This window comes from Moschus berezovskii, chromosome 6 (assembly GCF_049115385.1).
Source record: "Moschus berezovskii isolate FMDL1 chromosome 6, NW_MosBer_1.0, whole genome shotgun sequence".
In the NCBI taxonomy this organism is placed as follows: domain Eukaryota; kingdom Metazoa; phylum Chordata; class Mammalia; order Artiodactyla; family Moschidae; genus Moschus; species Moschus berezovskii.
The window spans coordinates 3,779,793-3,806,112 of record NC_142465.1 but is presented as its reverse complement, the minus strand read 5'-3'; positions in this window follow the sequence as shown (position 1 = coordinate 3,806,112).

Genomic DNA, 26,320 nt, shown 5'->3' with positions numbered 1-26,320 from the left:
CATTTCTCGACATTTTAAGTCATCATAGATTGAATATCTCCTTGTGAGCCAGTTAGGAGGAAAAAACCTGGCTGAATAATTCCTATGGTGCAGGTTCCGCCACACATGGATGGGAGTTGTAAGTAGGCCCTTCTCCCACAAATGCAAAAAAGTTCTTCTGGGGCCTGCTATAAGTCTGCGTGTGTGGATTTAAGATGCTTCCAATACGGGCTAATGTCTAGGATTGCAAGAAAGGGATTAATATCAGGTTGATTTACCGTACAGTTTTGCCCTAGAATCCTGGTGGTGGAGTTGAAGGGAACACAAGTGTGATTTTCATTCCCTTCTTTTTGGGGAGCCCAATACCAGCTTGGGGCTCCTGGCCACCATGAGTGGCTCTCATTGGTCTCACAATAGACCAGGGCTCTTCTGCATTTTGTTTTTCTGACTCAGGTATAACTTTCCTTTCTTAGCTCAGGCATTCTTCACCTATCATCTCTGAGGACAGGGTCCAACTCCAAATAGGATATCCTGCCTGCCTACTAATTGTTCCATCCCATTGCAGTAGCAGAAAGGTGTCCAGTCCGGTGCCCTTCCAGAGCCATGTTTCACTCATGTGGGCTCCTCTGTTCAGTCGCTCAGTCGTGTCCGACTCTTTTCAACCCCATGAATCACAGCACCCCAGGCCTTCCTGTCCATCACCAACTCCTGAAGTTCACTCAAACTCACGTCCATCGAGTCAGTGATGCAATCCAGCCATCTCATTCTCTGTCGTCCCCTTCTCCTCCTGCCCCCAATCCCTCCTAGCATCAGAGTCTTTTCCAGTGAGTCAACTCTTGGCATGAGGTGGCCAAAGTGATACCCAATTCTCGGGCTACCTCCTTGGCTAAATGGATAAAGAGATTATTTGCAACAGTAGGTATTTTTAGTTCATCTTTTAGGGAAGCTTGGAGTTGATCATATAGTCCCTTGGATCCTGGCCCAGGGCTTAATGTCAGTGGGCCAGGGGTGGCTACTAAGGGGTTGGAGTCCAGCCAGATGTACTCATTTGGCCATTTTCCTAGGTCAGCCTGAATTTTTGTTTTCTCTTCGCCTAGTTTCCAACAAGTTGCTTGTCCTGGAAACCTGTAAATCTTTGACCATCTATACTTTGGGCTTTAATTTCTCCTTTTCAGTAATGCTTCCCTCCTCTAGTGCATGGAGAGGCTGAACTATGACATGTGGCTGACTGCTGCATATAGTAAGCAAAGGTGCGGTAGACCCACCCCTTCTCATAATAGAAAGATTCTATACATTCAGAACAATAATTCTGACTCTCAGATGAGGAGGGGGTTTTACAACTTAACAGAACCATAAGGCAAAAATATGCCATTTTCATATTTAAGCTGATCGCAGTAGGAAACTCCAAAAAACAAGACCAATGAAGTAGACAAAGCAGAGGGAAAGTTTTTGGCTACAAGTCCACTCCAGGGGAGATACAGAGTAAAGCCCTATTCTGAATAAGATGAATAAGGGGCGTCTCAGTCCAATTAATAACCAATACATCTGACTTTTGTTGGTCCAGTTGGTTCCTCAAGCTTCAGCCATGCGTTGACTGGCCAGCTTCCGGTGTGGTCAGAGTAAGGCTTCAGGCTGTTTCCTTCTTCGCTTGATCAAGTGGAGGGGTTCCTCCGGACCGAGGGCTGCTTCCCACTTCTCTCAGCTATTGGTTGGACTTGAAGTTTTGACTCTGGAGTAATGGATCCAAGGGTCTATTCCTGCCACCTTGACAGCAGTGGGAGTAGTTAAGATTACAGAACAGGGCCCTATCCACATGGGTTTTAAAGACTCTTTTTTCCAATCCTTTACCCATATTTGGTTCCCTCGTTGGTGGGGATATACTGTTATGCTTAAGGATATGGGTATTCTATTAACTGTCCATGTATGTATTCGAGAGACTGTGTGTCCTAACCCTTGCAGCTGCCTATGTAAAACCAAGTTCCCCAGTTCTCTGGTGTCTCCCCTTAGGTTGACTAGCAGGGGTGGCCATCCATACAGGATTTCTAATGGTGAAAACCCTATCCCTGCCTGAGGTGAACACCTCATCTTCAAGAGGGCCATGGGTAACATGCCTACCCAAGGTACGCTGGTCCCCTGGCAGTTTTGCTACGGTTTGTTTGAGGGTTCGATTCATGCGTTCCACTTTCCCTGAGTTCTGGGGATGGTAGGCAGTATGTAATTTCCACCAAATCTTCAAAACCCTTGCCACCTATTGTACTGTCTTGGCTACAAATGCCTGTCCATTATCTGATCCTATGGTCAGAGGCATTCCACATTTGGGGATGATGTCTTTCAGGAGTGCCTTTTTCTTTGATACCTGGTACCCAGCTTCCACTAACAAGGAGAGAAGGGCCTTTGTTCCTTCTAGGCAGCAAGCCTGTGTTGTGCTGGCCAGCAGGAGGTCATTGACGTATTGCAGCAGGACACAGTCTAACTCCTGTCCAGGAAAGTTAGCCAAGTTGGCAGCCAAAGCTCTGATGAAGAGGGAAGTTCTTGAACCCCTGAGGAAGCCTTGTCCAAGTGAGCTGTTCCTTGTTTCCCGTGTGTGGGTTTTCCCATTCAAGGGCAAACAGCAGATGGCTGGCAGGTGCAACCCAAAGGCAGAAGAAGACATCTTTCAGGTCCAAGCAAGTAAACCATTTGACTGTGGAAGGGATCAGTCCTAGTAGGGTGTATGGATTAGGTACTGCCAGGTGCAGAGTAATTGTTATCTTGTTCATAGACCTTAAGTCCTGAACTGGATGGTAGTCATGAGTCCCTGGCTTCTTCAAGGGTAGTAATGGGGTGTTCCAGGGTGACAAGCATTTCATCATAAGTTCATGTTGGAGTAGTCTGTCTAAATGAGCCTGGATTCCCAGTCGGGCCTCCAGGGGAATTGGAGAGACGCCAGGCCCCGGCAGCGCAGACGCTAGAGATGCCGCCCCGGGTGCAACCGACCACGTGCAAAATCGTGGCCGAGAGGAGCTACCCCACGCCCAAGGTCAGGGCGGTGGCCGAGAGGAGCTGTCCCACGTCCAAGAGGCAGTGGCTGCGCGGGCACAGGAGGGCCGAGAGGAGCTACTCCACATTCAAGGTCAGGAGGGGCGGCCTTGAGGAGATATCCCTCGTCCAAGGTAAGGTACAGTGGCTGCACTTTGCTGGAGCAGCTGTGAAGAGATACTCCACGACCAAGGTAAGTGAAACCCAAATAAGACGGTAGGTACTGGGAGGGGGCATTAGAGGGCAGACACATTGAAATCATAATCACAAAAAACTAGTTGATCTGATCATATGGACCACAGCCCTGTCTAACTCAATGAATCTAAGCCATGCCGTGTGGGGCCACCCAAGATGGACGGGTCATGCTGGAGAGGTCTGACAGAATGTGGTCCACTACAGCCCCATGAGCAGTATCAAAAGGCAAAATGATAGGATACTGAATGAGGAATTCCCCAGGTTGGTAGGTGCCCAGTATGCTACTGGAGATCAGTGGAGAAATAACTCCAGAAAGAATAATGGGATGGAGCCAAAGTGAAACAAATACCCAGTTGTGGATGTGAATGATGCTAGAAGCAAGGTCTGATGCTGTAAAGAGCAATATTGCATAGGAACCTGGAATGTTAGGTCCATGAATCAAGGCAAATTGGAAGTGGTCAAACAGGAGATGGCAAGAGTGAACGTCGACATTCTAGGAATCAGTGAACTCAAATGGACTGGAATGGGTGAATTTAACTCAGATGACCATTATATCTACTACTGTGGGCAGGAATCCCTTAGAAGAAATGGAGTAGCCATCATGGTCAACAAAAGAGTCCGAAATGCAGTACTTGGATGCAATCTTAAAAACGACAGAATGATTTCTGTTCGTTTCCAAGGCAAACCATTCAATATTACAGTAATCCAAGTCTATGCCCCAACCAGTAATGCTGAAGAAGCCGAAGTTGAACAGTTCTATGAAGACCTACAAGACCTTTTAGAACAAACACCCCAAAAAGATGTCCTTTACATTATAGGGGACTGGAATTCAAAAGTAGGAAGTCAAGAAACACCTGGAGTAACAGGCAAATTTGGCCTTGGAGAACGAAATGAAGCAGGGCAAAGGCTAATAGAGTTTTGCCAAGAGAATGCACTGGTCATAGCAAACACCCTCTTCCAACAACACAAGAGAAGACTCTACACATGGACATCACCAGATGGTCAACACCGAAATAATATTGATTATATTCTTTGCAGCCAAAGATGGAGAAGCTGTATACAGTTAGCAAAAACAAGACCAGGAGCTGACTGTGGCTCAGATCATGAACTCCTTATTGCCAAATTCAGACTTAAATTGAAGAAAGTAGGGAAAACCACTAGAGCATTCATATATGACCACATTCAAATCCCTTATGATTATACAGTGGAAGTGAGAAATAGATTTAAAGGTCTAGATCTGAGAGATAGAGTGCCTGATGAACTCTGCAAGGAGGTTCGTGACATCGTACAGGAGACAGGGACCAAGACCATTCCCAGGGAAAAGAAATGCATAAAAACAAAATGGCTGTCTGAGGAGGCCTTACACATAGCTGTGAAAAGAAGAGAAGCGAAAAGCAAAGGAGTAAAGGAAAGATATAAGCATCTGAATGCAGAGTTCCAAAGAATAGCAATGAGAGATAAGAAAGACTTCCTCAGTGATCAATGCAAAGAAATAGAGGAAAACAACAGAATAGGAAAAACAAGAGATCTTTTCAAAAAAAATTAGAGATATCAAGGGAACATTTCATGCAAAGATGGGCTCGATAAAGGACAGAAATGGTATGGACCTAACAGAAGCAGAAGATATTAAGAAGAGGTGGCAAGAATACACAGAACTGTACAAAAAAGATCTTCACGATGAAGATAATCATGATGGCATGATCACTCACCTGGAACCAGACATCTTGGAATGTGAAGTCAAGTGGGCCTTAGAGAGCATCACGATGAACAAAGCTAGTGGAGGTGATGGAATTCCAATTGAGCTATTTCAAATCCTGAAAGATGATGCTATGAAAGTGTTGCACTCAATATGCCAGCAAATTTGGAAAACTCAACAATGGCCACAGGACTGGAAAAGGTCAGTGTTCATTCCAATCCCAAAGAAAGGGAATGCCAAAGAATGCTCAAACTACTGCACAATTGCACTCGTTTCACACGCTAGTGAAGTCATGTTCAAAATTCTCCAAGCCAGGCTTCAGCAATATGTGAACCATGAAATTCCAGATGTTCAAGCAGGTTTTAGAAAAGGCAGAGGCACCAGAGATCAAATTGTCAACTCTGCTGGATCATGGAGAAAGCAAGAGAGTTCCAGAGAAACATCTATTTCTGCTTCATTGACTATGCCAAAGCCTTTGACTGTGTGGATCACAATAAACTGTGGAACATTCTGAAATTGATGGGAATACCAGATCACCTTATCTGCCTCTTAAGAAACCTGTATGCAGGTCAGGAAGCAACAGTTAGAACTGGACATGGAACAACAGACTGGTTCCAAATAGGAAAAGGAGTATGTCAAGGCTGTATATTGTCACCCTGCTTATTTACTTATATGCAGAGTACATCATGAGGAACGCTGGGCTGGAAGAAGCACAAGCTGGAATCAAGATTGTTGGGAGAAATATCAATAACCTCAGATATGCAGATGACACCATCCTTATGGCAGAAAGTGAAGAGGAACTCAAAGGCCTCTTGATGAAAGTGAAAGAGGAGAGTGAAAAGGTTGGCTTGAAGCTCAACATTCAGAAAACTAAGATCATGGCATCTGGTCCCATCACTTCATGGGAAATAGATGGGGAAACAGTGGAAACAGTGTCAGACTTTATTTTTTGGGGCTCCAAAGTCACTGCAGATGGTGATTTCAGCCATGAAATTAAAAGACGCTTACTCCTTGGGAGGAAAGTTATGACCAACCTAGATAGCATATTAAAAAGCAGAGACATTACTTTGCCAACAAAGGTCCGTCTAGTCAAGGCTATTGTCCATCCCATGGTCATGTGTGGATGTGAGAGTTGGACTGTGAAGAAAGCTGATTGCTGAAGAATTGATGCTTTTGAACTGTGGTGCTGGAGAAGACTCTTGAGAATTCCTTGTACTGCAAGGAGATCCAACCAGTCCATTCTAAAGGAGATCAATCCTGGGTGTTCATTGGAAGGACTGATGCTAAAGCTGAAACTGCAATAATTTGGCCACCTCATGGGAAGAGTTGACTCACTGGAAAAGAGTCTGATGGTGGCAGGGATTGGAGGTACAAGGAGACGGGGACGACAGAGAATGAGATGGCTGGATGGCATCACCGACTCTGTGGACATGAGTTTGAGTGAACTCCAGGAGTTGGTGATGGACAGGGAGGCCTGTCGTGCTGTGGTTCATGGGGTCGCAAAGAGTCGGACATGACTGAGCGACTGAACTAAACTGATAGTTTTACACGCTGAGTTCCCAGTTTCAGATAAATCAGGATGGGAGCATGGAGTTTTGCCAGACCCAGAGGATTTTCCTCAGCTCAAACTAGTGTGTACTCAGTCTCTAATTCAGGAGGAATGGTCCCTTTTCCTGGAGGGGAGGAATACAGGTGCCATTCTTCTCTCTTTACAGCGAGAATCATAATCAAGTAGGAGGGCGGTCCTGCTAGCTTTAGCTGAGCTGACCCATCAGCACAAAAAGAAATCTGGGCCCCCATCTTAGCAAGCATGTCTCTTACCATCAAGGGGTCAGGGCAGTGAGCAGGATTCGTGCACCATCACATGGCCCTCTAGTCGGTATTTTCAAGGACCGCAAAATGGCCTCTGGATCTGTGTACCTGTGGCCCTGATGATGGTAGTTTCTTTTCCTGAGAGGGGCTGTCTTCTGGGTGACCGCTGAATGATCAGCGCCTGTGTCCACCATAAAGTCCATTAGATGGCACCCTACTTGAATTCTGACCACGAGCTTGTGGGGGCCCAGTTAGAGAGCACCTGCACCCCCCAGTTGGATTCTGCTGCAGCTAGCCCGGTCAGGTTAGCACTGGGTGACTCAGGCTGATATTGGCTCAGTGGGCCTGCTGCTTTTGTTTTCTACTGAGGGCTACTGGGGCACCCATTTTTCCAGGGTCCCTTTTCCTTGCAATAGGCACACTGATCACAGCCGAGGACCTGGGCCCCTTGCCTTGTGGGGTGGTCCCGCCAGGGGTGCAGACTTTGACAGGGCAGCTGCCAAGAGTGAGGATTTTCGCTTCATCCTCTTTTCCATTCTTGGTGTGCTGTTTGGTTATGATTGACCAAGACTTTGTTAGCTATTTCTAGCAGTTCTGTGAAATAGAACTGAAATAGCTACAAATAGCTATTTCTAGCATTTTTACCTGCAAAACCGTCTAACTTCTGTAATTTTTTTTTGGATGTCCGATTGGGCCTGTCCCACAAATGCTGCATTTATCATCCATTGATGTAGAAATCGACTGGACTTTCACCTGGCTTTTGTAGCATCTCAGTGGTCAAAGCCATGTTAGTAGCCTTCTTAGTCCCAGCTTTTACTCCCTGTAAGAAGGCCTGTCAATACCTCTCCAACTGATTTCTTCTCCCGTCGATATTGGGGTCCCAGTGAGGTTTTCCCTCTGGGAAGTTCTCTCAAGCCCAGTTCTCGGCATCTAATTGACCCCCTGGGGCATTGGCCTAGAGCCATTTCTGAGCCTCTGACATGACTCTTCGGTGCTCCTCTGTAATTGTTCCTGTTCCAGCAGGAGAAGCTGCTGCAAGTCTACCCAGGTGGGGTGGTGGGTCTGGAAGCTGGATTCTAAGAGATCTACCAGCGCTTGGGGCTTTTCAGAGTAGAGGGGGTGTGGGTGTGATGTTTCCAGTTAAGGCAATCAGTCGTGGAAAAAGGCTGGTAGTAAAAAATGGGTCCCCCCTCTTGTAGGGTCCCATCAGAAGCAAAGCGCTGTGGCCCTTGAGTCTCTCATAAGGGTATTTGTAGTGCTGAGGCAACTGCTCCCTGAGCCAACCAGAAGTGCCTATCGATCGATTCTGGGGTGGCTGGCCGTGGGGGCACAGAAGCTTCAGGAAAGTCAGGAGGAGAAGGTGGAATGAAGGCGGTGGGCAGTCTGGTAAATGGGGATCTGCTGCTTTCGGTGGAGGAGCCGTGGGGATGTAAGGTGGGGGCATTGGTGACATTTCTTCAGCCTCACCCTGGAGGATATGTTGTTCCTTCTCTTGGTGCGAGGTCCTTTCCTTGATTGAAAAACTAGGACCTTACACTGTCCCTGTCCTGTTGCATAGAATCGAAACCAAGGGGGCCCTAACTGGACAATTTCCAACCATTGATTGATATATGGGAATTGGTCCAGGTGGCTGGAGTCTCCCACTATGACACTGCTCGGACAGTGGGCATATCTAAGGTCTCTTCTGGGGGCCATCTGACCCCAAAGGAGGGCCACTCCAGGATACAAAGAGTGCGCAGTTTTTCACCATAATCTCCAGAAAAAGTGAAAGTTGCTCAGTTGTGTCCCACTCTTTGCAACCCCTATGGACTATACATTCCATGGCATTCTTCAGGCCAGAATACTGGAGTGGTAGCCTTTCCCTTCTCCAGGGGCCCTTCCCAACCCAGGGATACAATCCAGGTCTCCTGCATTGCAGGTGGATTATTTAACAACTAAACCGCAAGGGAAGCCCAAGAATACGGACTGGATAGCCTATTCCTTCTCCAGCAGATCTTCCCAACCCAGGAAGAGAACTGGGGTCTTCTGCATTGCAGGTGGATTCTTTACCAACTGAGCTATGGGTGATGCCCAATCCCCAGAAAATCCTTTCTTAAAATTCTTTACCATACACTCTGAGATAGTGAGTTTAGAAGTCAAGTTGCCCATTATGTGAAAGTTTCCATCCTGAGTCAGTGTTCCACAACAAGACAAAGGGAGACACTCACTTTCATCCACCTGGCTGCTCCCCTTAAGGAAATTTAGATGCCTCTTAGCATTGGAAGATCGGTATAAACCACTGACCAGGAGCAGCCTCTCAAGGACAGATTAAATTCCCCTGAGGCTGGCACTACCCTGAGCTGAATGAGGTCGTCCCGGAGTCACAGGTTCCTCTAAGTCTCCATAGTCTGAAGACGGTGGAGTGCTGGCTTTCACTCTGATCAATCATTCTCTCACACACACCAGAATTGACCATCTGAGGGAACAAATCCTATTCTGAGTGACTGTCTGGTCACTGGGAGGTGATCAGGCGCCCCTTCCTCTATATGGTGGGTCCTGACTTGGGCAGATGTCCCTGGGGCACTCACCCATCTGACATCCTGTCCTGGAACATGCTTCTGCTCTGAGTCCGTTTGGGAAGTGGCGTGGGCCAAGGCCATCATGGCTTGAGTAAGAGTTGGGATCCAGCAAATGGCCGGGTGGTGCCTATCTATCTGTCACTGGGCCTGCAGCCTCAGCTTTCTCTGGTTCCCTGACAATGGTGGCACAAGGGGCCAGTTTGGTTTTTGGCTTCCTGGCCAAAGCAGCAGAAAATATTTAGTAACCATGGTGTCCAAAACACACAAGTGGCACTCAAAGATACAGAACAGCAAGGTTTATTCAGCACTGGTTCAGGCCCAGTGTCATCACCTCCAAAGACTGAGTGCCCCGGCTTTGTCTGGGTATCTTTTATACACTGCAAACTTCCCACTCAAACAGTTCAGATCCCTCCCCTCCCCAGGTAGCCCTAGTTCCCATGGATATAATGAGCAAGCAAGATCACAGAAGTGAAAGTGGTGATTGATGAGCAGAAGCTATTCAAAAACAAGATAACGGAAGAGAAGGCAAAAGGTTGTCACTTTAACTGGGGGCTTTGATCTTGCATCTATTTCACAACCATCTCCCAGAATCCTTCTCTTTGGCATCCATCTTGGCTGAGCAATGTGTGCACCACCAGGAAGGACTCTGAGTCAGAATGATTGCCAGAGACAACCTGGAAACTAACCCCATCACCATAAAAGACTGCAAGCCATTTGACAGAGCAGTTCTCCTGGGTTCCCTTACCCAGCTGCTCTCTGCCCAGGCGCTCCTACCCAATAAAATCTCTTGCTTTGTCAGCACATGTGTCTCCTCAGACATTCATTTCTAAGTGTTAGACAGGAGCCCACTTTTGGGTCCTTGAAGGGGGTCTCCCTTCCTGCAACAAATGGCCCTGGGCTGGGACTCTTCTTTGCTGTGACTGACATCCTGACCACTAGGGATACTCAGGGACCAGCTTGCCGACCGATGGACCAGACCCAGCTGCCACAACTGGGACCGGTTCATCCCTGGTTTCCTCCTGGCATGGACAACTGGCCAGAGTGCCCCAACTGGGTAAGGAGCAAGAGACTTAATTATCTCTCCTCCCTCTCTCTTTCCTCTCCTTAACCCTTCCTGTCCTGCCCTTTTCTGTCTAGTCCCCTGGTTCTGGACACAGGAATCTGGTCAAAGGGCCTCAGCCTGATCTGAGGATTGGAGGCTGATCACCTCCTCTTGGCAGATAACTCGAATTCTGGTTCTGTTCTAGTTTCTGGTTTGAACTCTGTTCTGGTCTGGTCTGGTTTCTGGTAGTGCCGAGTTGCAGTCCTCCCCTCTCTGGAGGCCCAGGGTTCAGTTCCATAATGCGTGGGTGTCTGCAGGTGGCAGAAGACATCTGTAAGGCTACCCTTTTTGCCCCCTCTCCCGCCTCCTTCCCCGTCTTCTTTCAACCTGGCATTCTTTCCTCTCTTTGAAGACCTGAGATGTTTTCATTTACTCTATTAGTACTTGGATCTGAAGTTCTGTGTCTCTATAGGTTTTCTGAGAGACTGCATTCTTGTGTTTAAGGGAGTATCTGATGAAGGCTACCATGTCTATATATATGTTTTAACTCTGTGTTCTGTGTTGTGATTTTTGATGGCCATTTTGCTTTGCCTGGCCACTATTTGGTTTGGACCTGCCACCATTTTGTTAGAACTTGATTTCCTTTCCCTGTGCCTTGAGACCAGGGCTCTCAGGAATACTTATCTAGGCCATCTCTAACTCCTGAGACTGAGGATAAATAGGAAGAAGCTTTTAAAATTTTTATTTAATCCAACTTATGTACAAAATAGTGAATTTTATATTGTAATATCTAATTCATGACTAAGTTAAGAAAGTGAAACTAGATCTTGCATTGTGTCTGAATATGTGTATGTCTCCATATGTCTTTGTTTCTGGGTAATATTTTTGAGATTAATTTGTAAATGAGTTCTATTTAATTGGCTTTTTAGAAAAAGTAAGCACTTATAAATCAAATAATTCTAAATTAAATTAAATGAATTTTAGGTTCATGTGAACTGGGAAATATACCTGGTAACATAGACATGTCTTTAGAACCATCAATAAGTATAATAATTCTGTTGTACCTAGGTTTACTAGAGGTCAAATCAGACTGTATTCTGTAATAAATTTGTCAACAAGAAATGTACCTCATTGTGTAAAATACTTTAGGGAAACTTGGATGTGTTTTCAGTAGAAGAAGATACGAAAAAAATTACGGAAAAGAGTTATGCATGATCAGGATTTTCTAAAATTGGATTACAATGAGTTGGATAAATGGATTTTGTTAGGAATGACAATGGTGTAGGGGAACTGGTTAGAGCCAACTAGGTTCAAGATGGCAGTTGATTTTCACTAGACCTTGAGCCTCAGTATATACACCTATTGTGACATATCATCAAACTAAATGATACACCCATCTGCCTTGACTAAATCTGACCGAGTTTTCTAAACCCTTTTGATTGATTTTTTTTTTTTTTGACAAAACTTCCTAAATCAAATTCTGTTGAAGTTCTTTTGACCTCTAGCTAACTTTGGGTTGCTTTAGAGGGCCCCTGAAACATTTCAGAGAGAGATATTAAACTAATTCTTCTTATTTTGTAGGTTAAATTACATGGGAAATATTATCAAATGAGTAATAAATCCTCTCAGGTTATAATGTATAGTAAATATTACTAATACATATATCCTAGAAATTTTGTAGAGTTCCTAACATTCTGATATATCCTGGTATTCTAATGGGAAACCTGATGACTTCACAAATGTTAGCAAAAGGACTGAATGAACCAGCGAATATGCTTATAACTTTTATGGTTTCCTGTTGGGGTCCTTTAATGGACCAGGACCTGGTGGTCCAGAGACGACGATAAGAAAGTGAAAGAGAGAAAGAGGCTGATATTCCCTAGTTTATGCAGAAAACCAATAAAATCCTTGGCACAGGACTTGCGTTTCCCACGAAGGCACCAGGCACCCTCTCGAGGGGGAGTGAAGGCACAGGGTGCCTTCTCGAGTGAGTCGTAGAAGCCTGGGCAGGAGAGTGGGCAAGACGAGTCTCTATGCTCTAAGGAATCAGCCGAGGAGAGAGAAAGAGAGAGAGAGAGAAAGAAAGAAAGACACAGGGACCCAAGCTCTGATGGAGGAAAGGTACTTTACTGATTTCTCTGTGAGTATATAAAGGCTGTGGTACAAGAAATTTCTTTCAACAATGATAAAGATCAGAAAACCAAACGTACAGTAACCATTACCAAGGGAACCAGGGGTTAATAATGGTCACAAGGTCAGGAGACAATCCATATTTCAAGAAAGAGGCTTGAGACTAAGCAGTTTTGTTATAAAGAGAATGTTTACTAAAGGAGACCCAAGCCCGTCTCACACAATGACCTTAGTTCCTGGGAACAGTGTGCTGTTCCACTTAAAAAGAAACAAAGGACTTGGGAGAAAAGCACGTAGGAATCCTCCTGTTAAGCATTCCCTGACAGTTTTGTTTTTAAAAAAATTAATTTGTTTATTTTAATTGGAGGCTAATTAATTTACAGTATTGTAGTGGTTTTTGCCATACATTGACATGAATCAGCTATGGGTGTACATGTGTCCCCCATCCTGAACCACCCCCCCAACTTGCTCCCCATCCCATCTCTCAGGGTCATCCCAGTGCACTGTTTCATGCATCGAACTTGGACTGATCATCTATTTCACATATGGTAATAGACATGTTTCAACGCTATTCTCTCAAATCATCTCACTCTCACCTTCTCCCACAGAGTTCAAAAGACTGTTCTATACACTGTGTCTCTTTTGCTGCCTCACATATAGGGTCATCGTTACCATCTTTCTAAATTGCATATATATGTGTTAATATACTGTATTGTTATTTTTCTTTCTGACTTACTTCACCCTGTATAATAGGCTCCAGTTTTATCCACTGCATTAGAACTTATTCAAATGTATTCTTTTTAATGACTGAGTAATATTCTATTGTGTATATGTACCACAGCTTCCTTATCCATTCTTCAGCCGATGGGACATCTAGGTTGCTTCCATGTCCTGGCTATTATAAACAGTGCTGCAATGAAAATCGGGGTACACATGTCTCTTTCAATTCTTGTTTCCTTGGTTTGTATACCCAGCAGTGGGATTGCGGGGTCATATGGCAGTTTTATTCCCAGTTTTTTAAAGGAATCTCCACATCCTAGTTTGCATTCAGACCAACAGTGTAAGAGGGTTCCCTTTTGTCCACACATTCTCCACCATTTATTGTTTGTAGACTTTCAGAGAGTAGCCATTCTGACTGGCATGAGATGGTGCCTCATTGTGGTTTTGATTTGCATTTCTCTGATTATGAGTAATGTTGAGCATCTTTTCATGTGTTTGTTAGCCATCTGTATGTCTTCTTTGGTGAAATCTCTATGTAGTTCTTTGGACCATTTTTGAATTGGGTGGTTTGTTTTTCTGGAATTGAGCTGCAGGAGCTGCTTGTATATTTCTGAGATTAATTCTTTGTCAGTGCTTCGTTTGCTATTATTTTCTCCCATTCTGAAGGCTGTCTTTTTGCCTTGCTTATAGATTCCTTTGTTGTGCAAAAGCTTTTAGGTTTAATTAGGTCACATTTGTTTATTTTTGCTTTTATTTCCATTACTTCAGGAGGTGGGTCATAGAAGAACCTGCTGTGATTTATGTCAGAGAGTGTTTTACCTATGTTTTCCTCTAGGAGTTTTATAGTTTCTGGTCTTAAGTTTGGATCTTCAACCCATTTTGAGTTTATTTTTGTGTATGGTGTTAGAAAGTGTTCTAGTTTCATTCTTTTACAAGTGGTTGACCAGTTTTCCCAGCATCACTTTTTAAAGAGATTGTCTTGAGGAGACAGGAAGATGGCGGAGGAATAGGACGGGGAGACCATTTTTCCCCCCACAAATTCAGCAAAAGAACATTTGAATGCTGAGTAAATCCCACAAAACAACGTCTGAATGCTGGCAGAGGACATCAGGCACCCAGAAAAGCAGTCCATTGTCTTCGAAAGGAGGTAGGAAATAGTATAAAAGATAAAAAGATAGACAAAAGAGGGAGGGATGAAGATCTGTCCCAGGAAGCGAGGCTTAAAAAAAAGAGAGAAGTTTCCAAACACCTGGAAACACTCACTGGCGAGTCTGTGGCGAGTCTTGGCACATCAGAGGGCAACATAACCAGGAGGAAAAAGAAATAAATAATTAAAACCCACAGACTAAATGCCCAGAGGAAACTCTCAGCCCAGAAGCAGCGCAGATGCCCGCACTAGCAAGTGGGGGCTGGGCAGGGAGGTGCTGGCTGCAGTGCATAGAGTGAGGACTGGGCCTGAGTGCCACGAGGGCAATCTGAGGGCGCTAACTGGAGACAGCTAAGCAGACCATGGGATAGTGACACCGCGAAAAGGCGAAAAGCCCCAACTTAAGACACTGCCAGCCCCACTCACAGAACAAAGGACTGAGCAGAGCGAGCTGGCTGTGGTCGGCCCATCCACCATCCCCAGCCGAGACAGGCAGGGGAGCACAGTCAGAGCCGGAAGTGGGAAACTGTGGCCCCAGAGAGGCTTCTAACACCAAGCTGCAGGCAGGCTTCTTGCTAACCAAGACTTTTTGGGTTTGGGCTGGTCGATATCCGCCTGAGAAGGTGCGCTGGCTGTACAAACAGAAAACCAAGCTGCAGGGACAGGGGAGGGCATAAGTCGCAGCGACCACGTTTGCCAAACACCTGGTCACCTGAGCTGTTCAGACTGGGGAAGGCACAAAACGCAGGCCCAACCAAGTCTGCGCTTTTGTGGAGTACCCAGGTACCTGAACCCAAGCCGCTCAGACCTGGGAAGTGCATACAACCCAGCGCCGGCCACAGACAGTTCCCGGCAGAGCAAACTAGAGCCTGAGCAGCATAAACAGGGACAGCACACATGCTGTGAGCGGGGGCAATCCCAGTGTAGCCTAGACACTGTGAGCACTCCCCACAAATGCCAGTGATATTTGTGAGTAGCGTTCCTCCCTCCCCACAGCACGAATGAACAGGTGAGCCTATAAAAGTGTCCATCACCGCCCCGCTTGTGTCAGGACAGGAATTAGACACTGAAGAGACCAGCAAACAGAAGAGCTTAAAGAGAAGGAACTGCTTTGGAAGTGACAGATGAAGTCTTGAGCCTACTGCAAGAATAATACTGAAAACCAGAGGCAGAGGCTTAAGTCCAAATCCTAAGAACACCAGAGGTCTCCTGTTCCAGGGAACATTAATTGATAGGAGCTCATCAAATGCCTCCATACATACACTGAAACCAGGCAACACCCAAGGGTCAACAAGTTTCAGAGAAAGACACCATGCAAATTCTCCAGCAACACAGGAGAATAGCCCTGAGCTTCAATATACAGGCTGCCCAAAGCCACTCCAAACCCATTGACATCTCAAACTCATTACTCTCATTGAACTCCAGAGATAAGAAATGCAGCTCCACCCACCAGAACACCGACACAAACTTCCCTAACCAGGGAACCTTGACAAGCCACCTGTCCAACCCCACACGCAGAGCAAGGAAACTACATAACAAAGAGAACTCCACAAACTGCCAGAAGACGGAAAGGCCACCCCAAGCACAGCAATATAAGCAAGAGGAAGAGGCAGAGAAATACCCAGCAAGTAAAGGAACAGGATAAATGCCCAACAACACAAACAAAAGAGGAAGATATAAGGAATCTACCTGATAAAGAATTTCGAATTTTGATAGTGAAAATGATTCAAAATCTTGAAAGCAAACTGGAGTTACAGATAAATAACCTGGAGACAAGGATTGAGAAGATGCAAGAAAGGTATAATAAGGATTTAGAGGAAATAAAAAAGAGTCAATATACAATGAATTATGCAATAGATGAGATCAGAAACACTCTGGAGGGAACAAAGTTGAATAACAGAGGCAGAAGACAGGATAAGTGAGCTAGAAGATAGAATTGTAGAAATAAATGAAACAGAGATGGAAAAAAGAAAAATGAACTAAAATAAATGAGGACAATATTAGAGACCTCTGGGACAATGTTAAACGCCCCAACATTCATATAATAGGAATCCCAGAAGAAGAAGACAAAAAGAAAGACCATGAGAGAATACTTGAGGAGATAATAGCTGAAACTTCCCTAAAATGGGGAAGGAAATAATCACCCAAGTCCAAGAAACCCAGAGAGTCCATAACAGGATAAACCCAAGGCGAAATACTCCAAGACACATATTAATAAAATTAACAAAGATCAAACACAAAGAACAAATATTAAAAGCAGCAAGGGACAAGCAACAAATAACACACAAGGGGATTCCCATAAGGATAACAGCTGATCTTTCAACAGAAACTCTCCAGGCCAGGAGGGAATGGCAAGACATACTTAAAGTGATGAAAGAAAATAACTTACAGCCCAGATTACTGTACCCAACAAAGATCTCATTCAAATATGAAGGAGAAATAAAAAGCTTTACAGACAAGCAAAAGCTGAGAGAATTCATCATCACCAAACCAGCTCTCCAACAAATACTAAAGGATCTTCTCTAGACAGGAAACACAGAAAGGGTGTATAAACTCGAACCCAAAGCAATAAAGAAAATGGCAACGGGATCATACTTATCAATAATTACCTTAAACGTAAATGGGTTGAATGCCCCAACGAAAAGACAAAGGCTGGCTGAATGGATACAAAAACAAGACCCCCATGTATGTTGTCTACAAGAGAGCCACCTCAAAACGAGGGACACATACAGACTGAAAGTGAAGGGCTTGAAAAAGATAATCCACCCAAATAGAGACCTAAAGAAAGCAGGAGTAGCAATACTCATATCAGATAAAATAGACTTTAAAACAAAGGCTGTGAAAAGAGACAAAGAAGGACACTACATAATGATCAAAGGATCAATCCAAGAAGAAGATATAACAATTATAAATATTTATACACCCAACATAGGAGCACCACAATATGTAAGATAATTATTAACAAGTATGAAAGGGGAAGTTAACAACAACGCAATAATAGTGGAAGACTATAATACCCCACTCACACCTATGGATAGATCAACTAAACAGAAAATTAACAAGGAAACACAAACTTTAAATGATACAATAGACCAGTTAGACCAAATAGATCTCTACAAGACATTTCACCCCCAAAAGAATGAATTTCACCTTTTTCTCAAGCGCACACGGAACCTTTTCCAGGATAGATCATGTCCTGGGCCATAAATGTAGCTTTGGTAAATTCAAAAAAATCGAAATCACTCCAAGCATATTTTCTGACCACAGTGCAGTAAGATTAGATCTCAATTATAGGAGAAAAACTATTAAAAATGCCAACATATGGAGGCTGAACAACACGCTGCTGAATAACGAACAAATCATAGAAGAAATCACAAGAGAAATCAAAATATGCATAGAAATGAATGAAAATGAAAACACAACAACCCAAAACCTCTGGGACACTGTAAAAGCAGTGCTAAGGGGAAGATTCCTAGCAAAACAGGCACACCTCAAGAAACAAGAACAAAGTCAACTAAACAACCTAACTCTACACCTAAAGAAACTAGAAAAGGAAGAAATGAAGAACCCCAGGGTAAGTAGAAGGAAAGAAATCTTAAAAATTAGGGCAGAAATAAATGCAAAAGAAACAAAAGAGACCATAGGAAAAAAAAATCAACAAAGCCAAAAGCTGGTTCTTTGAGAAAGTAAATAAAATTGACAAACCACTAGCCAGACTCATCAAGAAACAAAGGGAGAAGAAACAAATCAATAAAACTAGAAATGAAAATGGAGAGATCCCAACTGACAACACAGAAATACAAAGGATTATTAGAGAATACTATCAACAATTATAGGGCAATAAAATGAACAACTTGGAAGAAATGGACAAATTCTTAGAAAAGTACAACTTTCCAAAACTGAACCAGGAAGAAATAGAAAATCTTAACAGACCCATCACAAGCACGGAAATAGAAGCTGTAATCAGAAATCTTTCAGCAAACAAAAGCCAAGGCCAGACGGCTTCACAGCTGAATTCTTCCAGAAATTTAGAGAAGAGCTGACACCTATTCTACTCAAACTCTTCCAGAAAATTGCTGAGAAAGGGAAACTTCCAAATGCATTCTATGAGGCCACCATCACCCTAATCCCAAAACTTGGTAAAGATCCCACAAAAAAAGAAAACTACAGTCCAATATCACTGATGAACATAGATGCAAAAATCCTTAACAAAATTCTAGCAGTCAGAATCCAACAACACATTAAGAAGCTTATACATCATGACCAAGTGGGCTTTATCCCAGGAATGTAAGGATTCTTCAATATCCGCAAATCAATCAATGTAATACACCACATTAACAAAATGAAAAATAAAACTTATATGATTATCTCAATAGATGCAGAGAAAGCCTTTGACAAAATTCAACATACATTTATGATAAAAACCCTCCAGAATGTGGGAATAGAAGAAAGATACCTCAACATAATAAAAGTTATATGTGACAAACCCACAGCAAACTTTATCCTCAATGGTGAAAAACTGAAAACATTTCCCCTAAAGTCAGGAACAAGACAATGGTGTCCACGCTCACCACTACTGTTAAACATAGTTCTGGAAGTTTTGGCTACATCAATCAGAGCAGAAAAAGACATAAAAGGAATACAAATTGGAAAAGAAGAATTAAAACTTTCACTGTTCGCTAATGACATGATCCTTTTCACAGAAAACCCTAAAGACTCTACCAGAAAACTACTAGAGCTACTCAATGAATACAGTAAAGTTGCAGGATATAAAATCAACACACAGAAATCCCTTGCATTCCTATACACTAATAATGAGAAAATAGAGAAATTAAGGAAAAGATACCATTCACTGTTGCAACGAAAAGAATTAAATACTTAGGAATATATCTACCTAAGGAAACAAAAGACCTGTACATAGAAAACTATAAAACACTAGTGAAAGTAATCAAAGAGAACACTCATAGATGGAGAAATATACTGTGTTTGTGGATTGGAAGAATAAATATTGTAAAAATGAGTATACTACCCAAAGTAATTTATACATTCAATGCAATCGCTATCAAGCTACCAGTGATATTTTTCACAGAGCTAGAACAAATAATCTCACAATTTGTATGGAAATACAGAAAACCTCAAATAGCCAAAGCAATCTTGAGGAAGAAGAATGGAACTGGGGGAATTAACCTGCCGGACTTCAGGCTCTACTACAAAGCCACAGTCATCAAGACAGTATGGTACTGGCATAAAGACAGACATATAGATCAATGGAACAAAATAGAAAGCCCAGAGATAAATCCACGCACCTATGGACAACTTATCTTTGACAAAGGAGGCAAGAATATAAAATGGAGAAAAGACAGTCTCATTAACAAGTGGTGATGGGAAAACTGGTCAGACACTTGTAAAAGAACGAAACTAGAACACTTCCTAACACCATACACAAAAATAATCTCAAAATGGATTAAAGATCTAAATGTAAGACAAAAAACTATAAAACTTCTAGAGGAGAACATAGGCAAAACACTCTCCGACATAAATCACAGCAGGATCCTCCAAGACCCACCTCCCAGAATATTGGAAATAAAAGCAAAAATAAACAAATGGGACCTAATTAAAATCAAAAGCTTCTGCACAGCAAAGGAAACTATAAGCAAGGTGAAAAGACAGCCTGCAGAATGGAGAAAATAATAGCAAATGAAACAACTGACAAAGAATTAATCTCCAAAATATACAAGCAGCTCCTTCAGCTCAACTCCAGAAAAATAAACGACCCAATAAAAAAATGGGCCAAAGAACTAAACAGACATTTCTCCAAAGAAGACATAAAGGTGGCTAACAAACACATGAAAAAAATGCTCAATATCCCTCATAATCAGAGAAATGCAAATCAAAACCACAATGAGATACCATTTCACACCAGTCAGAATGGCTGCTATCCAAAAGTCTACATGCAATAAATGCTGGAGAGGGTGTGGAGAGAAGGGATCCCTCTTACACTGTTGGTGGGAATGCAAACTAGTACAGCCACTATTGAAAACAGTGTGGAGATTCCTTAAAAAACTGGGAATAGAACGGTCATACGACCCAGCAATCTCACTCCTGGGCATACACTCTGAGGAAACCAGAATTGAAAAAACACATGTACTCCAATGTTCATTGCAGCACTGTTTATAAAAGCGAGGACATGAAAGCAACCTAGATGTCCATCTGCAGACGAATGGATAAGAAAGCTTTGGTACATATACATAATGGAGTATTATTCAGCCATTAAAAAGAATACTTTTGAATCAGTTCTAATGAGATGGATGAAACTGGAGCCTATTATACAGAGTGAAGTAAGCCAGAAAGAAAAACACCAATACAGTTTACTAACACATATATATGGAATTTAGAAAGATGGAAATGATGACCCTGTATACGAGACAGCAAAAGAGACACAGGTGAATAGAACAGTCTTTGGGACTCTGTGGGAGAGGGCGAGTGTGGGATGATTTGGGAGAATGGCATTGAAACATATATATTATCTTATGTGAAATGAATCACCAGTCCAGGTTTGACGCATGATACAGGATGCTCAGGGCTGGTGCACGGGGATGACTCAGAGGGAGGATAAGGGGAGGAGGGATGTGGGAGGGGAGTACAGGAAGGGGAACTCATGTACACCCGGGGTGTATTGCAAAACCAACCATATAATATTGTAAAATAAAAAGAAATAAAAAAATAAAATAAAATAGGATTTCTGCCGAGGTAATTCATAACTGTTGTTATAAATACCAATCAATTTAGATTTCTAAAAGAGGAACAATAATTATTATAAGGTTTTGGGGAGACAGTGGATGAATGGTTTGATGGGTGGGTCTAGACAAGAGAGTATGTCAAATAGGTGAAAAACAGTAGACAAATTAAAGAAAGCCAACTGTCAGTGAACTGACTACAAATAACTAATACATGTTTTAAGTTTCTCCATCTATCAAATGACAGTAACAACGTGGGCTTTTTACCTATTTCCAAGGGCTATTGACAGATGATAAACAAAATTAATTTTAAACATGAAGGAGAAAAAATGTGTTCAGTGCAGCACTGCCCATAGTAGCAAACCTTTGGAAATAACTTAAATGACCATCAGTAGAAGATGGCTAAGTAACTACAGATAGTAGTATTAACACATTTGGCCGTTACACAGCAATTAAGAGAAAACTAACGAATATAACAAATATAAACAACAGACTAACAAATATAAACAAGAGGCACAGATATAAACACAGATACATGGACAACATTATATATATATATATATATATAGAACGTAAAAAAGCATAGAGTGTTGCTTATGGATATGCTTGTGATGTACATTAAGAGTATAAACACAAGCATAAGCATTAACGACAAATTCAACACAATGATGATATCATCTCTGGGGAGAAAAGAAGGAAATGCAATCAAGATGGATACTAACGAAGGAATCTTCAACTCTACCTCTACTGTTTCAGTTCTTTAAAAAATAAATCTGGGGCATTCCTTGGTGGTCCAATGGTTAGGACTTGGTATTCTCACTGTCTGGGCCCCAGGTTCCATCCTTAGTTGGGGGAACTAAGATCCTGCCAGCCATGTGGGATCTTGCGTGTGGCAAAAATAAAGTCTGAAGCAAACACTGCAAAATATTATTGGACAAAGCTAGACAGTAATTAAGAGTTTTATAGGTATTCATCTATGCTTTATCCTTGAAACATTTAAGAACACGAAAAGGCACAACATTATAGTATAAAAAAATGCAGTGTTACTACCATAAATGTTATTACTAACAATTATGTTCTCTTAAACAAATCTTTAAGACTGTCAGGTAAATGTCCTCAAACCTTTAGGAAAAGCTTACAATCTATATATTGGAAGTGATTTGAAAAGTATCTGACATTTTTTGGGTCTGGGTGTGTTAATACATGATGGTAAAACAGAACCAAGGGACTTTCCTGGCAGTCCAGTGGTTGACTCCGTGCTTCCAGTGCAGAGGCCATGGGTTCTATCTCTGATCAGGGAACTAAGATCCCACATGTTGTATGGTCAAAAAAAAAAAAAAAAATTGAAAAAAAAGGAAAAAAAAAAAACCAGAAATGACAGAACTACTGTAGTCAATAATACCGAAATCATAAAGATATTTGAGTCCCATTAAATCATTAAAGATATTTAATAATGAGGCAACAAATGATTATGTTCTCCATATCTTCTAATCTTTTATAAATGGCATTACTTTTATAACCAGAAAAAAAAAAAACCCTGTAAGGGAAAGATATCAAACAATCAATATCTTGATTATGTTTTTCTTAATTATTTTAAAATTTTCTTCACAGAAATGTTTTTCTTTTTCCACCTTTTTCATTTCATTTCAAATTCCTAAGGAAATGAACAGCTCTGAGGCATGAAACTTCTGTTCAAAATTATAAGTAACATATACACTTTGAAAAGTTCTTAAAAACTGATGAACTAGAAGACAAATAATTCTAAATATGCTGCAAAAGAAGCAATGGTCCATGAAAAATCTATGATTTTCCCACCTACTGCATTCCATATCTTCAGGACAAGGAACACCAAACAGCTCCATGAGCTTCACGCACTCACTGTGAGCCCGCTGACAGCCTGTGGCAGGGAAGAGTGACAAGTCCGTACTCCACACAGATAGGAGCACAAAGCGCACAGAGAGATGGCCGGAAGTCCCGAGAGCCGTCCAAATTCACCCCAGGGTGGAATGGCTGGAAAAAGTCCAAACCAAATCATTAGATGGAGAGTTGTATACAAGTCAAAATTTTCTTCACATATAATATGGCAATATTCTTGTTTTTTCTGTTTTAGAGGATTTCTGAAGGCAATTAAAATTTTTTGAAGGGAAGTTTTTGTTTTTTCAACAAAACCTTCTTCACCCTACCCCTAGAGATTCTGATTTGGGTAAGTATGAGGTGTACTGCAGAATCAATACGGATCTTTTAATTATTACAGATGATATTAATGAAAAGGCCTGGTTGAGAACAACAAATAACAATACATACAGCCCATTTTACATAGAAAAACCCACAAAAGATACGTGTCAAATGCTCAGAAACCTGATTACTGCTTGGTAATGGGATTACAAGAGATTTCAAATTTGTTTTTCTTATGTACTTCAATTTCTGTATTTTTGTCAACACACATATCAATAGGAGAGGAGGACAAAAATGAAAGGAGAGGGTAGGAGAGGAAGAGTAGTCGTTATACACAGTGGGACACATTTTGAGGTGGGAGGTAAAGGAAGAGATATCACTTTGGTCTCATATTTTCCTGTTCTTTTTACATTAAAAGAAAAATTTAAAAACATACACTAGAGTTCTTTGAACTCTGAAAGCACATGATGTAAACAGAACTAACACTGTAAGCTGATATTAAGGAAACAAAAAGAAAAAATAGTGGCCTCAAACATAGAGCCATACTAAAATTATCATCATAACCACAAGAAGGGATCAATTATCCCAAGAAATGTACATCTGGGCTTTTGACTACCAAATATTTTTTTCACATGTTTATATAATCAGTTTCAGAGTCATTGCTGACTTTTACCTCATAACATATTCTCACCACAAGGCCTTTCCACTAAGACTCAATCAATTTATTTCTACATTGATATAAAAAATTTTCCAGAAGCCTTCTATACACAACGCAGTCACAAAACCAAGCGTCACTTAGAGAAACTGGTGTTCAAAGAAGTTAACTGTGTAAGAGATGTGATAACTGATACATAACTATATGGGACGATCTACTTTACCACTTATTATCACTATTACTATATAGTATATAGTAATATATAAAATAACACTACATATAATAGTATATATACACTATATATAATAAATATAACATATATTTATATATAATAACATATAATACACTATGTGCAACCAGCACTTCCAAGCATGAAGAAATAATTTTAAATGAATAACTTTAAATTAAATCAATGTTCCCATCAAGAACAACTTCAAAATATAGGAAAAGTTTTAAAGTATCTCTTGAAGGCTACTAGAGAGCTACTGAAGGAAAAGAACTAGACAGACCAGGAATCAGAGAGCAGAGAAGCATGCAGAGGTGGCCCGATAAGCGAGGCCACTTCTCCAAGAAGGTATCTGCTGAACCTGGGTGTAAGGCAAGAGACTGAGACGCAAGTTTTGCCCAGGCTGATGCTAGAGAACCAAGAAATCAGCAGGGCTCTGCTAGTCGTGCAAGGCCATAGCCAGTACATGTGTATATATAACTGAATCACCTTGCTGTACCCCCTGAAACTAACACAACACTGTGAATCAATGATGCTCCAATATAAAATAAAAATTAGAAGGAAAAAAAAGACTACAGACAAAATTCAAAACAAAAGGGACAGATGGGTGAACAGGGAAGTTCCGAGGTTTGGGCCTGATACAGAGCTAATTTTCCCTTCAAGATATTTAAACATTCTGGAAATGCATAGGGCAGGAGGTTAGGAAGCTAAACACAAAGCCTCTGAAAAGCAAAGTGGAGATTTTGGCAGTATTATCAGTATGAGGGAACAGAAATTAGAGGCTCAAGTCCAGCTAGGGGAAATGGGCATAACTCACTCGCAGTTGGAAGCCCCTCCCCTGAGTGACCACACGTCAGCAGTGGGGGCAAATGACAGGAAGGCAGAGGCCGGTGAAAACTGAAACCCAGCCTCAACTCAGCTCAGTCCTAAGATGGTACATGAGAAATATGTTTGAGAAAATAAAAGATGAAGGATTCCAGAAAATTGGAATCGATCATAAGAAGGACCAAATGGAAATTCTGTAAGTGAAATACATAAATGATGATGTAAAGAGCTCATTGGGTATACCAGAAGAAAGAACTGGAAAAATGGAAAGCAAGGCAACAGAAAATATCTAACCAGAAACACACAGACCAAAACCTACTGATAAATACAGAAAAAAAAATAGATGTGTAAAACACATGAAAATGTTTAGGAAATACATAACTGGAACCTCAAAAGAGGGAAGAAAGAAGGAACAGAGGCAATATATAACAAGATGATGGTCAAGAATTTGTCAAAACTGATTAAAGACAACCCATAGATCTAGCAACCCGCTCCAGTACTCTTGCCTGGAAAATCCCATGGACAGAGGAGCCTGGTAGGTTACAGTCCATGGGGTCACAATGAGTCGGACAAGACTGAGCGACTTCACTTTCACTTTTGTATAGATTCAAAAAGTCATGCAAATTCCCAGAAGACTACATACAAAAAATACACCTAAGCATATCACATTTAAACTGTGGAAAACCAAAGAAAAATATCTGAAAAACAACCAGTGAGGGGAAAAAAGATACCTTACCTTCAACAGAACAACTACTACTCGACTTTGGAATGCTAGAAAACAACAGAATGACTTATTCAGAGAACTAAGAGAAAACAACTGCTCACCATCATACTATGGTCAGCAGAAATACTCTTTTAGTAAGTGAGGGCAAAGTAAAGACATTTTCAGATAGGCAAAAACAGAAAAATTACTGGCCCAAACCTACACTAAAAGATAAAAGTAATCTAAGATGAAAATTCAAAAGGAATTAAAAGCCACGAAAGAGGTGAATATGTGGGAAAATAGAAATGAATATTCTCTGTAAAAACAAAACGTAATGCCTTAAAGACATATAAAATACAAAATAATTATGTGTAATAATAAAATGATAAAGACAGGGATCAGAGGAACACTAATGGGAGAGTGAACAAAGTTATTATTTTTATTAGAATATTGTAAGTCAAGAGTACATATCCTAATTTCTGGGGTAAGCAATAAAAGAATGCACAGCTAACTAGGTAATCAGAGAGAGAAATACAGTAATACAAAAGAAGTCAAGACAGGAGAGAGAAAAAGAGTTTGGAAACACTGAAATCGAATAATAAGATGGCAGATTTAACCCAAGTACCTCACCAACTGCATTATATATAAATGAACTACCGACTATATAAGAGAGTAAGATTGCTGGACTAGGTACAAAAAAAT